Source organism: Delphinus delphis, chromosome 8, assembly GCF_949987515.2.
Source record: "Delphinus delphis chromosome 8, mDelDel1.2, whole genome shotgun sequence".
Taxonomy (NCBI): Eukaryota; Metazoa; Chordata; class Mammalia; order Artiodactyla; family Delphinidae; genus Delphinus; species Delphinus delphis.
In genome coordinates, this window is record NC_082690.1 from 19620630 (window position 1) to 19638402 (window position 17773).

The window sequence follows — 17773 nt, forward strand, 5'->3', positions numbered from 1 at the left end:
AACTATTCAAGACTTTAGGGATACAGTGGTCCAAAAGGCACATGAATTTTTTGCCATCAAAGAACTTATATTGTAATAAAGGAAAAAGATAAACAAAAAAGATATAAAATAATCCCACACTACTAAAGTAGTATGAACAAAGTATATAATAGGGTAATGTGATGCAGAGTGACAGCATGGTGGTGATGGAGGTGACTAGTTAGAGCATTTCAAAAAGGCATCTCAGAGGAGAAGCCATTACAAGCGAGATCAAAATAATGGAAAGGAGGCATCCATGAGACAAACTGAAGACAGCAATCCTTAAGAAAGAATGGCAAGTACCAAACCCCTGAGACATGATGGAGCTTGGTTTATTTAAAGACCAGGAGACCATTATGCCTGGAGTATTGTCAGTGCGAGAAGTATGGAGGGAGAAGAAGTTAGAGAGGAAGGTAGGGACCAGATCACATGTGGCCTTTGTAGTCTATGGCAAGGAGTTTGAATTCTATCCTAATTATAATGGGAAGGCAACTGAGGGAGGGAGAAAAGGAAGGAAAATAAGAGAGAGGGTAGGAAAGAGAGAAGGAAGAAAAGAAGGAGAAAGAGAAGGAAGAAAATAAAGGGAGGGAGGGAGGGAAAGAATAGGGAGGGAGGAAGGGGAGAGGAAGGGAGAGAGAGAAAGAGAAAGAGAGAGCGAGAGAGAAAAGAAGGAAAGAAAGAAGGGAGGGAGGGAGAGAGGGACTGGTAACATAACTCAGGCATCATCACAGACTGCTATAGTTGCTAACGTCAGAATGACAGCAGTTGTGAAACCATGGAACTTTGGAAAAGCATCTGTTTTCTTTTATTAATAAAGTGACTTTCCATTACCACTCTCCAATTGGGTAAGGTTGGCAGGGTCACTGAAGGTCTTGCTAAAGGGGCAGATTTTTTTTTAAAGAACACAGAGGACTATAATTTTAGAAGAGCAACTAAAATTAGAATGTGACCCAGAGATTTTTTTTTGAAAGAAAAGAAAAGAGAAGAAGTATTTGTTTGTAATGTGTGAACCCTAAGAGGAAGTGCAAGCTCAGGGTAATGCATTCAGAATGATAGACCTCAGAAGTGAGCACTTTCTAGCGGAAATCCAAAATGATTTCAGTTCTTCCCAAAAATGAATCAGTTTTTCTCAAAATGAATCATTATAAACACAGAGTAACTGTTGCCACGTCTGCTTGATGTTTGGTGGGTCATTTCCTGTCTGAGATGCTTGCGCAGTATGTCTGTAGCAACTGCAAACTGGTCTTCCAATGAGAGAAACAAGTAAAACTTACTGGCACACAGCCTTTTGGATAGAATGGATTCTTAGACAAGATGGATAAATATTTCTAAAGGAAACAAAAAGGTAAATATTTCCAAGGGAAATGATTATTATCAAGAGGTAAGGATGTTAAAGAGTATACTGAGAAGAAACTGACAATATTAAAAATTACAGGACGTCTGATATAAAAAATTATTACACTCTGATAAACGAGTGACTGTAAGATAGAAGGAAACTCTATATTGTACCCTTAGGGAAGAGAGAGGGTATCCAAGGAAGGAGCAACTTGGAAGGGGCCCTCCCCAAGGCTAGAATTCAGACCCTGCTGAGGAAAATGTAGTTCAGCCCACTGGGCAGCAGAAAAGATCACTGGTTTGTCCAGGTCACAGATGGTCTGCAATTGCTGGGCAAGCAGAAAGTGACCCTCTGTAGTGCAGATGGAATACAGGTGATCGGCAAGCAGGGGTGGGGGCATGTAAAGTGGGTGGGGGTCGGGACAGCTGACCTGCCCAGGGACCTACAGAGGGAATCAGGGTCTGTGCAAGCAGGAGGCCTTCACTGGCAGGAAGCCACAGATTGTCGTTTTCTGTGTACGAAAGCCAGGGAAAGTTATTGTTGGGAAAGGACAAGCCTACAAGGTCACTGAGAAATTGCCTGGTTCTAGGAACAAGACAGGAAGAGCTCCACTGGAACTCTCCATACTCACAATGCCCACCCACTGTTGTAGGCAGTGACAGGGGATAGTGCCTTCCTCCTGTACTGTCCCTCCAATGCCCTCTAATGACAAAGCTCGACAACACGCTCACCTTAAGGAGAGGTACTTAAAATAATTCTGTCTGTCACTGCAGAGAATATATTGATGGGTGAATTTGGAGCTGAGAGGCAATCCATTGATAACTGTGACAGTCATCAACTCACTCCTTTTTACTGGGCCATTTCCTTAGGAAACAACAAGACCATGCTCTAATAATAGTTATGATAGTTTGTATCTTTAAAAAAAAGTAAACAGAGGCTAAACAATATGTTACTAAATAACCAATGGAACACTGAAAAAATCACAGAGGAAATCAAAAATACCTAGAGACAAAGACAACAAAAACATGATGATCCAAAACCTATGGGATTCAGCAAAAGCAGTTCTAAGAGGGAAGTTTATAGCAATACAATCTTACCTCAAGAAACAAAAAAATCTCAAATAAACAACCAAACCTTACAACTAAAGCAACTAGAGAAAGGAGAACAAACAAAACCCAAAGTTGGTAGAAGGAGAGAAATCATAAAGATCAAAGCAGTTATAAATGAAATAGATATGAAGAAAAGAATAGCAAAGATCAATGAAACTAAAAGCTGGATCTTTGAGAACATAAACAAAATTGATAAACACTGAGCCAGATTAATCAAGAAAAATAGGGAGAGGACTCAACTCAATAAAATCAGAAGTGAAAAAGGAGAAGTTACAACAGACACCACAGAAATACAAAGGATCAATAAGATACTACTAGAAGCAAATATATGCCAATAAAATGGACAACATGGACGAAATGGACAAATTCTTAGAAAGGTACAACCTTCCAAGACTGAACCAGGGAGAAATAGACAATATGAACAGAACAATCGTAAGTACTGAAATTGAAACAGTGATTAAAAATCTTCCAACAAACGAAAGTCCAGGACCAGATGGTTTCACAGGCAAATTCTATCAAATATTTAGAGAAGAGTTAACACCTACCCTTCTCAAACTATTCCAAAAAATTACCGAGGAAGAAATACTCCCAAGTTCACTCTATAAGGCTACAATCATCCTGATGCCAAAACTAGACAAAGATATCACACAAAAAAAGAAAATTACAGGCCAATATCACTGATGAACATAGACACAAAAATCTTCAACAAAATACTGGCAAACTGAATCCAACAACACATTAAAAGGATCATCCACCATGATCAAGTGGGATTTCTCCCAGGAATGCAAGGATTCTTCAATATACGCAAATCAATCAATGTGATACACCACATTAACCAATTGAGGAATAAAAACCATGTTATCATCTCAATAGCTGCAAAAACAGCTTTTGACAATATTCAACACCCATTTATGATAAAAACTCTCCAGAAACTGACCACAGAGGGAAACTACCTCAGCATATAAAGACCATATATGACAAACCCACAGCAAACACCATTCTCAATGGTGAAAAATTGAAAGCATTTTCTCTAATATCAAGAACAAGACAAAAATATTCACTGTCACAATTATTATTCAACATAGTTTTAGAAGTCCTAGCCACAGCAATCAGAGAAGAAAAAGAATTAGAAGGAATCCAAATTGGCAAAGAAGAAGTAAAACTGTCATCGTTTGCAGATGACATGATACTATACACAGAAAATCCTAAAGATACTAACAGAAAACTACTAGCACACATCAATGAATTTGGTAAAGTTGCAGGATACAAAATTAATGCACAGAAATCTCTTGCATTCCTGTACACTAACAATGAAAGATCAGAAAGAAAAATTAAGGAAACAATCCCAATTACCATTGCACCAAAAAAAAAAAAAAAAAAAAAAACCTAGGAATAAACCTACCTAAGGAGGCAAAAGACCTGTACTCAGAAAACTGTAAGACACTGATGAAAGAAATAAAAGATGACAAAAATGGATGAAGAGATATACCATGTTCTTGGATTGGAAGAATCAATATTGTGAAAACAACTATGCTACACAAAGCAATCTACAGGTTCAATGCAATCCCTATCAAATTACTAATGGCATTTTTCACAGAATTAGAACAAAAAAATTCACAATTTGTATGGAAACACAAAAGACGCCGAATAGCTAAAGCAATCTGGAGAAAGAAAAACGGAGCTGGAGGAATCAGGCTCCCAGACTTCAGACTATACTACAAAGCTACAGTAATCAAGACAGTATGGTACTGGCACAAAAATAGAAATATAGATCAATGGAACAGGATAGAAAGGCCAGAGATAAACCCACACACCTATGGTCACTTAATCTATGACAAAGAAGAAGAATATACAATGGAGAAAAGCCAGCCTCTTCAATAAATGGTATGGGAAAACTGGACAGCTGCATGTAAAAGAATGAAATTAGAACACTCCCAAACACCATACACAAAAATAAACTTAAAATGGATTAAAACCTAAATATAAGGCCAGACACTATAAAACTCTTAGAGGAAAACATAGGCAAAACACGCTTTGACATAAACTGCAGCAAGATCCTTTCTGAACCTCCTACTAGAGTAATGAAAATAAAAACAAAAATAAATAAATGGGATCTAATTAAACTTAAAAGCTTTTGCACAGGGACTTCTCTGGTTGCACAGTGGTTAAGAATCCACCTGTCAATGCAGGGGACACTGGTTGGAGCCCTGGTCCGGGAAGATCCCACATATCGTGGAGTAACAAAGCCTGTGCGCCACAACTACTGAGCCTGCTTTCTAGAGCCCATGAGCCACAACTATTGAGCCTGTGTGCCACAACTACTGAAGTCCGTGCACCTGGAGTCCATGCTCCACAACAAAAAGAAGCCACTGCAATGAGAAGCCTGCACACCACAATGAAGAGTAGCCCCCACTCGCCACAACTAGAGAAAGCTCGTGTGCAGCAACAAAGACCCAACGCAGCCAAAAACAAATAAATAAATAAATTACTTTTTTTTTATTAAAAAAAGTTTTTGCACAGCAGAGGAAACCATAAACAAAACAAAAAGATGACCCTCAGAATGGGAGATAATATTTGCAAATGAAGCAACCGACAAGGGATTAATCTCCAAAATATACAAACAGCTCATGCAGCTCAATATCAAAAAAATGAACAACCCAATTAAAAAATGGGTGAAAGACTGAAACAGACATTGCTCCAAAGAAAACATTCAGATGGCCAAAAAACACCTGAAAAGATGCTCAACATCACTAATTATTAGAGAAATGCAAATCAAAACCACAATGAGGTACCAACTCACACTGGTCAGAATGGCCATCATCAAAAAATCAACAAACAATAAATGCTGGAGAGGGTGTGGAGAAAAGGGAACCCTCTTGCACTGTTGGTGGGAATGTAAATTGGTAACAGCCACTATGGAGAACAGTATGGAGGTTCCCTGAAAAACTAAAAATGGAACTACCATACGACCCAGCAATCCCACTCCTGGGCACATACCTAGAGAAAACCATAATTCGAAAACATACACGCACCCCAATGTTCATTGCAGCACTATTTACCATGGCCAGAGAAGGAAGCAACCTAAGTGTCCATCAACAGCGGAATGGATAAAGAAGATGTGATACATATATACAATGGAATATTACTCAGTCATTAAATAAAGAACAAAATAATGCCATTTCCAGCAACATGGATAGACCTAGAGATTGTCATACTGAGTGAAGTACAGACAGAGAAAGACAAATATCATATGATATCTCTTACAGGTGGAATCTTAAACAAAAGGGTACAAATGTTATTTACAAAACAGAAGTAGAGTCACAGATGTAGAAAACAAACCAGGGGATAAGAGGGGGAGGGATAAATTGGGAGACTGGGATTGACATATACACACTGCTATATATAAAATAGATAACTAATAAGGGCCTATGGTATAGGACAGGGAACTCTATTCGATACTCTGTAATGACCTATATGGGAAAAGAATCTAAAACTGAGTGGATATATGTGCATGTATAATGGATTCACTTTGCTTTACAGCAGAAACTAACACAACATTGTAAAGCAACTATATTGCAATAAAATTTTTTAATAAAAATAAAATTTCTAAAGATATGGTAAAGAGCTAATATTTTAAGAAATAAATAGGAGACTACAAAGCAAAAAAAAAGTAGAAATTATAAGTAGAAATTATATATATCCCCTGATATTACTTTTCTCTTCAGATATTGACACATATCTTCTCCTCTTTGTACAATACCTTCTTGAAAATGTCCTCACTACCTCCTCTTCTCTGTTACAACATATCACAGTTGGGCTTATGTTCTACATTGCTCTTGTTGAAGTCATCTTCATATTGTTCATCCCAATGGCCGCTTCTCTATCTTCATCCAGTTCAGCCTCTCAGTAGAATTTAACCAAGTTGAATAAACCTTCTTTATTTAAACCCTCACTTTCCTTTTTTGTGAGACATGACTCTTTCTGTGTTTTCCTCCAGCCTCCCTGGAGGCTCCCTCCCACTCTCCTTTGCTAATTCCACCTCTTGGCCTCTAAATTTGGAATACCCTGGGGTTCAGTCCTACCACCTGCTTTGTTCTATCTATGCTGTCATTCTGGGTGATATCCACTCTTGGGTTTACATACTACCTGTATTCAATGACTTCTAAATATGTGTCTCCAGGTCTGATCTCTCCACTGAGTTTAGGACTGGCATATCCCACTGCTTAGGACTTGCATATCCCATTGCTTACTTAACTCTCCATTTGCCTGTCTAGGAAGCATCTCAAACCCAACATGATCAAGATGGAATTCTTGATTTATATTCCAGAACACATTTGTCCCCAGTCTTCTCCAATTCAAAAAATGTTAGTAAAATCCATACAGTAATTAGAAGCTATCCTTGATTCATCCATTTCTTTCACTCATTCCAAAGTCCTGCCATATTTTCTTACAATATATGTAGAAAATCTGTCTCTTCTTTTCTACTTCCATTGCCACCATCCTAGCCCAAGCTATACCACTTCTTTCCTGGATTTAGGAAATGACTGGTCTTTCTGCTTATAATCTTGACACTTCACAAGTCAATCTCTACAAAGCAGCCAGATTGATCTTTTAAAATGGAAATCAGATTATTTCATATCCTTAGGTGAAATCTTTCAATGGCTTCTAAATTTCCTTCCAATGATCCAGAACGCTGTCTTCTTGTCAGTCCAGTCTCCAGTCAACTATCTCCTGAGAGATCATTCTTCCTGACCACACAATACAGAAGTAGCTCTCTCCATCTCTCCATTAGTTAATTACTTGGCCATGTTCTCTTTTCATATGACTATGTATCACTATCCAAAATGCTCTCATTAAGTTAGGTCATATATGTGATTTTTACCTGTTCTACTCAATGCTAGATTCTAAGCTCCCTAACTGTAAGGGCCTTGTGTTGTTCACTAGATGCTTTGCCCACAGCATCTAGAACAATGCCCAGAATATATCAATAGCTCAGTTTATATGAGCTGAATAAAATAAAGATTCCTTTCACATTTGCCAGGGAGGAAGCGAGATGCAATAGCTGCTAGTATCCACCTATTTAGAATTAGGAAGAGGTTTATGTATAAAATGACATGGCATGTAATAGAGACATATTCTCTTTTAGGACAATAAATCCATGATATGACACAGAGCCTCCAAGATTCATCCGATCTGCCAAAGGCCATGAGATGTGTATCCCAAAATATTTTGATGCTCTGACTTAGAAATGAAGAATTTAGGGACATAGATTGTATTTTTCACCTTTATCTATTGATGACTGCAGCCTTAAAAAGGAAAAGAGAATATGGACATATGAGTTGTACCCTTTGTGTTGCCAGAAAAGATTTGCTCCTTTGGAATATAAACAATGATATTGATAAAAGTGGTTACCGTAAAAGGCTTGACAAACTTAGAAAAACAAGAAAGAATAAGATTTGATCCCTGCCCAGAAAGTACTCACAATCCAACCGAAGAGCAGAACATGTATAGAAATACCTTACAGGGGGGACCTTCAAGATGGCAGAGGAGTGAGACGCGGAGATCACCTTCCTCCCCACAAATACATCAAAAATACAACTACATGTGGAACAACTCCTACAGAATACTTACTGAACGCTGGCAGAAGACTTCCCAAAAAGCAAGAAAATACCCACATACCTGGGTAGGGCAAAAGAAAAAAGAAAAAACAGAGACAAAAGAAGAGTGACAGGACCTGCATCTCTGGGAAGGAGCTGTGAAGGAGAAGTTTCCACACACTAGGAAGCCCCTTCACTGGCAGAGACCAAGAGTGGGCAGGGGGGAAGCTTCAGAGCCATGGAGGAGAGCACAGCAACAGGGGTGCAGAGGACAAAGCAGAGAGATTCCCACACAGAGGATCAGTGCTGACCAGCACTCACCAGCCTGAGAGGTTTGTCTGCTCAACCACCAGGACAGGTGGGGGCTGGGAGCTGAGGCTAGGGCTTCGGAGGTCGGATCCCAGGGAAAGGACTGGGGTTGGCTGCGTGAACACAGCCTGAAGGGGCTAGTGAGCCACAGCTAGCTGGGAAGGAGTCCGGGAAAAAGTTTGGAACTGCCGAAGAGGCAAGAGACTTTTTATTATCTTTTTACCACAGCTGACCACTTCCTTTACTGGAACCTCTCACGTCTCTTAGTCTGTATTTTTATTTTAACATCTTTATTGAAGTATAATTGCTTTACAATGATGTGTTAGTTTCTGATTTATAATAAAGTGAATCTGCTATACATATACATATATCCCCATAGCTCCTCCCTCTTGTGTCTCCCTCCCACCGTCCCTCTCCCACCCCTCTAGGTGATCACAAAACACCGAGCTGATCTCCCTGTGCTATACGGCTGCTTCCCACTAGCTATATCATAAATATCATTTTATCTAGGCCACACAACTGTTAGAATAAAGAGAGAACAGTTTTTTGTTTTTGTTTTTTCTGCTTTTAAGGCTCTATCAGTACTGTTACTCAGAACTCAGTCAAAACTGAGTCCAGCATTTAAAAACTAACCGAATGCTGGGGGAGACCTTCAAGATGGCACAGAAGTAAGATGTGGAGATCACCTTCCTCCCTACAAGTACATGAGAAATACATCTACATGTGGAACAACTCCTACAGAACACCTACTGAACGCTGTCAGGAAACTTCAGACCTCCCAAAAGGCAAGAAACTTCCCACGTACCTGGGTAGGGCAAAAGAAAAAAGAAAAAACAGAGACAAAAGAATAGGGACAGGACATGCACTTCTGGGAGGGAGCTGCGAAGGGGGAAAAGTTTCCACACACTAGGAAGTCCCTTCATGGCGGAGATGGGGGTAGTGGAGAGGCAGCTTCAGAGCCATGGAAGAGAGCGCAGCAACAGGGGTGCAGAGGGCAAAGTGGAGAGATTCCTGTATAGAGAATCGGTGCTGACTAGCACTCACCAGCTTGAGAGGTTTGTCTGCTCACCTGCCAGGACAGGTGGGGGCTGGGAACTAAGGCTTGGGCTTCGGAGGTCAGATCCCAGGGAGAAGATGGGTTGGCTGCATTAACACAGCCTGAAGGGGGTTAGTGCGCCACAGCTAGCCGGGAGGGAGTCCCAGAAAAAGTCTGGACCTGCCTAAGAGGCAAGAGACCATTGTTTCAGGGTGCACGAGGAGAGGGGATTCAGAGCACCGCCTAAATGAGCTTCAAAGATGGGCATGAGCCACATCTATCAGCTTGGACCCCAGAGACAAGCATGAAATGCTAACACTGCTGCTTCAGCCACCAAGAATCCTGTGTGCAAGCACAGGTCATTATCTACACCCTGCCCCCCAGGAGCCTGTGCAGCCCACCACTGCCAGGGTCCCGTGATCCAGGGACAACTTCCCCAGGAGAACACACGGCATGCCCAAGGCTGTTGCAACATCATGCTGGCCTCTGCCACCACAGGCTCACCCCTCATTCCAATTATAACTACCGTACCCCTACCTACCCCCCTGCCTGAATGAGCAAGAGCCCCCTAATCAGCCACTACTTTAACCCCCTCCTGTCTGGGTGGGGAATGGATACTTGAGGGCAACATACACGCAGAGGTGGGGCCAAAACCAAAGCTGAACCCCAGGAGCTGTGTGAACAAAGAAAAGAAAGGGAAATTTCTCTGTGCAGCCTCAGGAGCAGTGGATTAAATCACCCCAATCAACTTGATGTACCCTGAATCTGCAGAATACCTGAATACACAATGAATTATCCCAAAACTGTAGCGGTGGATTTGGAAGCAACTGGACACTTGGGGCTTGCTGTTGGCAACTGATTTGTTTCTGATTTTTATGTTTATCTTAGTTTAGTGTTTAGCACTTGTTATCATTGGTGGATTTGTTTATTGGTTTGGTTGCTCTCTTCTTTTGTTTTTTTATTATTTTTTCATTTTAATAATTTTTTTCAATTTATTATTATTTATTATTATTCTTTCTTTCTTTTTTTTCTCCCTCATCTTCTGACCCATGTGGCTGACAGGGACTTGGTGCTCTGGCCTGGCGTCAGGCCTGAGCCTCCAAGGTGGGAGAGCCAAGATCAGGACATTGGACCACCAGAGATTTCCTGAGCCCATGTAATATCAATCAGTGAGAGCTCTCCCAGAGATCTCCGTCTCAACACTAAGACCCAGCTCCACCCAACAGCCAGCAAATTCTACTGCTAGATGCCCCATGCCAAACAACTAGGAAGACAGAAACACAAACCCACCATTAGAAGAGAGGCTGCCTAAAATCATACTAACTTCACGGAAACCCCAAAACACACCACCGGACATAGCACTGCCCACCAGAAAGACAAGGTCCAGCCCCACCCACCAGAACACAGGCACCAGACCCCTCCACAAGGAAGTCTACACAACCCACTGAGTCAACCTCACCCACTGGGGGCAGACAACAAAAAGAAAGGGAACTATGAACCTGCATCCTGCAAAAAGGAGACCACAAACACAGTAAGTTAAACAAAAAGAGAAGACAGAGAAATATGCAGAAGATGAAGGAGCAAGGTAAAAACCCACCAGACCAAACAAAAGAAAAGGAAATAGGCAGTCTACCTGAAAAACAATTCAGAGTAATGATATAAAGATCATCCAAAAACTTTGAAATAGAAGGGAGAAAATACAAGAAACATTTAACAAGGACCTAAAAGAACTAAAGAGCAAACAAACAATGATAAACAACACTATAAATGAAATTAAAAATTCTCTGGAAGGAATCAATAGCAGAATTACTGAGGCAGAAGAACAGATAAGTGACCTGGAAGACAAAATAGTGGAAATGAGTACTGCAGAGCAGAATAAAGAAAAAAGAATGAAAAGAATTGAGGACAGCCTTAGAGACCTCTGGGACAACATTAAACACACCAACATCCAAATTATAGGGATCACAGAAGAAGAAGAGAAAAGAAAGGGTCTGAGAAGATATTGGAAGAGAGTATAGTTGAAAACTTCCCTAACATGAGAAAGGAAATAGTCAATCAAACCCAGGAAGCGCATGGAGTCCCATACAGGATAAATCCAAGGAGAAACACACCAAGACACATATTAATCAAACTGTCAAAAATTAAATACAAAGAAAAAATATTAAAAGCAGCAAGGGAAAAGCAACAAATAACATACAAGGGAATCCCCATAAGGTTAACAGCTGATTTTGCAGCAGAAACTCTGCAAACCAGAAGGGAGTGGCAGGACATATTTAAAGGGATGAAAGTGAAAAACCTACAACCAAGACTACTCTACCTAGCAAGGATCACATTCAGATTCGACAGAGAAATTTAAAAAACGTTTACAGACAGCAAAAGATAAGAGAATTCAGCACCACAAAACCAACTTTACAACAAATGCTAAAGGAACTTCTCTAGTCAGGAAACACAAGAGAAGGAAAAGACCTACAAAAACAAACCCAAAACAATTAAGAAAATGGTAACAGGAACATACATATCGATAATTACCTTAAATGTAAATCGATTAAATGCTCCAACCAAAAGACACAGACTGGTTGAATGGATACAAAAACAAGACCCATATATATGCTGTCTACAAAAGACCCACTTCAGACCTAGGGACACATACAGACTGAAAGTAAGGGGATGGAAAAAGATATTCCATGCAAATGGAGATCAAAAGAAAGCTGGAGTAGCAATTCTCATATCAGACAAATGGACTTTAAAATAAAGACTATTAGAAGAGACAAAGAAGGACACTACATAATGATCAAGGGGTCAATCCAAGAAGTAGATATAACAAATGTAAATATTTATGCACCCAACATAGGAACACCTCAATACAGAAGGCAAATGCTAACAGCCATAAAACAGGAAATGGACAGTAACACAATCATAGTAGGGGACTTTAACACCCCACTTTCACCAATCGACGGATTATCCAAAATGAAAATATATAAGGAAACACATGCTTTAAATGACACATTAAACAAGATGGATTTAAGTGATATTTACAGGACATTCCATCCAAAAACAACAGAATACATTTTATTCTCAAGTGTTCATGGAACATTGTCCAGGAGGGACCATATCTTTGGTCACAAATCAAGCATTGGTAAATTTAAGAAAATGGATATCGTATCAAGTTTCTTTTCTGACCACAATGCTATGAGACTAGATATCAATTACAGGAAAAATACTGTAAAAAATACAAACACATGGAGGCTAAACAATACACTGCTAAATTACCAAGAGATCACTGAAGAAATCAACACAAAATAAAAAAAAATACCTAGAGAAAAATGACAATGAAAACACAATGACCCAGAACCCATGGGATGCAGAAAAAGCACTTCTAGGAGGAAAGTTTATAGCAATACAATCCTACCTCAAAAAACAAGAAAAATCTCAAATAAACAACCTAACCTTACACTTAAAGCAATTAGAGAAATAAAGAACAAAAAAAACCCCCCAAAGTTAGAAGGAAAGAAATCATAAAAATCAGATCAGAAATAAATGGGAAAAAAAATGAAGGAAACAATAGCAAAGATCACTAAAACTAAAAGCTGGTTCTTTGAGAAGGGAAACAAAATTGATAAACCATTAGCCAGATTCATCAAGAAAAAAAGGGAGAAGACTCAATCAACTGAATTAGAAATAAAAAGGAGAAGCAACAACTGACACTGCAGAAATACAAAGGATCATGAGAGATTACTACAAGCAACTATATGCCAATAAAATGGACAACCTGGAAGAAATGGACAAATTCTTAGAAAAGCACAACCTTCTGAGGCTGAACCAGGAAGAAACAGAAAATATAAACAGGCCAATCACAAGCACTGAAATTGAGACTGTGATTAAAAATCTTCCAACAAACAAAAGCCCAGGACCAGATGGCTCCACAGGCAAATTCTATCAAACATTTAGAGAAGAGCTAACACCTGTTCTTCTCAAATGCTTCCAAAACATAGCAGAGGGAGGAACACTCCCAAATTCATTCTATGAAGCCACCATCACCCTGATACCAAAAACAGACAAAGATGTCACAAAAAAAGAAAACTACAGGCCAATATCACTGATGAATACAGATGCAAAATTCTTCAACAAAATATTAGCAAACAGAATCCAACAGCACATTAAAAGGATCATACACCATGATCAAGTGGGGTTTATTCCAGGAATGCAAGGATTATTCAATATACACAAATCAATCAATGTGATACACCACATTAACAAATTGAAGGATAAAAACCATATGATAATCTCAATAGATGCAGAAAAAGCTTTCAACAAAATTCAACACCGATTTATGATAAAAACTCTCCAGAAAGTAGGCATAGCAGGAACCTACCTCAACATAATAAAGGGCATATATGACAAACCCACCACAAACATCGTTCTCAATGGTGAAAACTGAAACCATTTCCTCTAAGATCAGGAACAAGACAAAGCTGCCCACTCTCACCACTATTATTTAACATAGTTTTGGAAGACTTAGCCACAGCAATCAGAGAAGAAAAAGAAATAAAAGGAACCCAGATCAGAAAAGAAGAAGTAAAACTGTCACTGTTTGCACATGACATGATACTATACATAAAGAATCCTAAAGATACTACCAGAAAACTACTAGAGCTAATCAATGAATTTGGTAAAGTAGCAGGATACAAAATTAATGCACAGAAATCACTTGCATTCCTACACACTAATGATGAAAAATATGAAGGCGAAATTAAGAAAACACTCTCATTTACCATTGCAACAAAAAGAATAAAATACCTGGCAATAAACCTAACTAAGGAGACAAAAGACCTGTATGCAGAAAATTATAAGACACTGATGAAAGAAATTAAAGATGATACAGATGGCGAGATATACCATGTTCTTGAATTGGAAGAATAAACATTGTGAAAATGACTATACTACCCAAAGCAATCTACAGATTCAGTGTAATCCCTATCAAACTACCACTGGTATTTTTCACAGAACAAAAAATGTCACAATTTGTATGGAAACACAAAAGACCCCAAATAGCCAAAGCAATCTTGAGAAAGAAAAACGGAGCTGGAGGAATCAGGCTTCCTGACTTAGACTATACTACAAAGCTACAGTAATCAGGACAGTACGGTACCAGCACAAAAACAGAAATATAGATCAATGGAACACGATAGAAAACCCAGAGATAAACCTATGCACTTATGGTCACCTTATCTTTGATAAAGGAGGCAAGAGTATACAATGGAGAAAAGACAGCCTCTTTGGTAAATGGTGCTGGGAGAACTGGATAGCTACATGTAAAAGAATGAAATTAGAACACTTCCTAACACCATACACAAAAATAAACTCAAAATGGATTAAACACCTAAATGTAAGGCCAGACACTATAAAACTGTTAGTGGAAATCACAGGCAGAACACTCTATGACATTAGTCACAGCAAGATCCTTTTTGGCCCACCTCCTAGAGAAATGGAAATAAAAACAAAAATAAACAAATGGGACCTAATGAAACTTAAAAACTTTTGTACAGCAAAGGAAACCATAAACAAGATGAAAAGACAACCCAAGAATGCGAGAAAATATTTGCAAATGAAACAACTGACAAAGGATTAATCTCCAAACTATACAAGCAGCTCATGCAGCTCAATATCAAAAAAACAAACAACCCAATCCAAAAATGGGGAGAAGACCTAAACAGACAGTTCTCCTAAGAAGATATACAGATTGTCAACAAACACATGAAAAGATGCTCAACATCACTAATCATTAGAGAAATGCAAATCAAAACTACAATGAGGTATCACTTCACACCATTCAGAATAGCCATCATCAAAAAACCTACAAACAATAAATGCTGGAGAGGATGTGGACAAAAGGGAACCCTCTTGCACTGTTGGTGGGAATGTATATTGATACAGCCAGTATGGAGAACAGTATGGAGGTTCCTTAAAAAACTAAAATTAGGACTACCATATGACCCAGGAATCCCACTACTGGGCATATACCCTGGAAAACCATAATTCAAAAAGAGTCATGTTCCACAATGTTCATTGCAGCTGTATTTACAATAGCCAGGACAAGGAAGCAACTTAAGTGTCCAGCAACAGATGAATGCATAATGATGTGGCACATATATGCAATGGAATATTACTCAGCCATAAAAAGAAACGAAATTGAGTTATTGGTAGTGAGGTTGATGGACCTAGAATCTGTCATACAGAGTGAAGTAAGTCAGAAAGAGAAAAACAAATACTGTATGCTAACGCATATATATGGAATCTAAAAAAAAATGGTTCTGTAGAACCTAGGGGCAGGACCGGAATAAAGATGCAGACATAGAGAATGGACTTGAGGACACGGGGTGGGGGAAGGGTAAGCTGCGATGAAGTGAGAGAGTGGCATGGACTTACATATACTAACAAATGTAAAGTAGATAGCTAGTGGGAAGCAGCCACATAGCACAGGGAGATCAGCTTAGTCCTTTGTGACCACCTAGAGGAACAGGATAGGGTGGGTGCGAGGGAGACGCAAGAGGGACGAGATATAGAGATATATGTATATGTATAGATGATTCGCTTTGTTATAAAGCAGAAACTAACAAACAATTGTAAAGCAATTATACTCCAATAAAGATATTAAGAAAGAAAAAAAAAAACAGAACAAAAAAGGTACATGCACCCCTACGTTTATAGCAGCACTATTCATAATAGCCAAGACATGGTAAGAACCTAATCTTCCATCAATAGATGAATGGATAAAGAAGCGGTACATATATATCAATACGATGGAATACTAGTCAGCCATAAAAAAAGAATGAAATAATGCCGTTTGCAGCAACATGGATACAACTAGAGATTATTACACTAAGTGAAGTAAGTCAGAAAGAGAAAGACATATAACATATGGTATCACTTATATGTGGAATCTAAAATATGATACAAATGAACCTATCTATGAAACAGAAACAGAATCACAGACATAGAGAATAGACTGGTGGTTACCAAGGGAGAGGGATGGAATGGGAGGTGGGGTTAGCAGATGTAAGTTTTTTTATATAGAATGGATAAACAACAAGGTCCTACTCTATAGCACAGAGAACTATATTCAATAATCTATAATAAACCATAATGGAAAAGAATATTTTAAAAAGAATATATATAATATACATATATAATGGAAAAGAATATTTTTAAAAGAATATATATAATATACATATATAATGTACAGTGAATCACTTTACTGTACAGCAGTAATTAACACACACTGTAAATCAACTATACTTCAATAAAATTTTTTTTAAAAAATGCCCAGATAGAATTGTGGCTCACACCCCACTGTCCACATGGCTGGACAGAAATGTGGGTTTGCACTCCATTTACAGCTAGGGTACAACCAACTGCTGCCAGCTCTCAGGGCAATTGTCTTTCTTTCTCTTGGTTATCTTTGAATTTGGGGAAAGTAGTATGTTTTGCACCCTCTTTGGGAACACTTCTTACGTCCATGGAGTTGTTCAGTACGGTCAGGAGTAAATACTATTTGTCCTGGCTAAAACCTAACAAGATATTTGAAAGGATTTTTTAAAGTAGCTTTATGGTGAGAAGTTGGCCAATTTTTATTTTATTTTATCTTAAAATAAAGCCACCACGTGGCCTTGCAGGATCTTAGTTCCCTGACCAGGGACTGAATCCAGGCCCAGGGCAGTGAAAGCACGGAGTCCTAACCACTGGGAAATTCCCAGAATTTGACCAAATTAAAAGCTGATATTCAGAGCCTAATAGGAACTTTCCTTTTTGGCCATGCCCCTAATCTAAAATGAAACTACATGCCCAGAGGGAAAGAAAAACATTCTGAACCCTTTGTGGGAGGATTTACTGAAACATTACAAAGAGAATCTAGGAAACTTTTCACTCCTATCTTAGTGAAGATCTTCAGCTAAATATAAAGAAGCAAATTGAAGATAATGTACTCTTTTTTTTTTTTTTAAGATTTTTTGATGTGGACCATTTTTAAAGTCTTTATTGAAGCAATTACAATATTGCTTCTGTTTTATGTTTTGGCTTTTTGGCCTCGAGGCATGTGGGATCTTATCTCCCCAACCAGGGATTGAACCCACCCATACCCCCTGCGTTGGAAGGCAAAGTCTTAACCACTGGACCGCCAGGGAAGGCCCTCAACCCAATCTTTGAGGAATTAAAAACTGTCTGACAAACTGAAGACAGCTTGTACAACTTGTCTTACAAATTGAATCTTTACAAGAACGAAAAATCTCTGCTATCCTTTTTTACCAATCCCCAAACATCCCGTCTTCATCTCAAAAGGCTTGTAGGTATTGAAAAAACTCAGGCTTTAGGA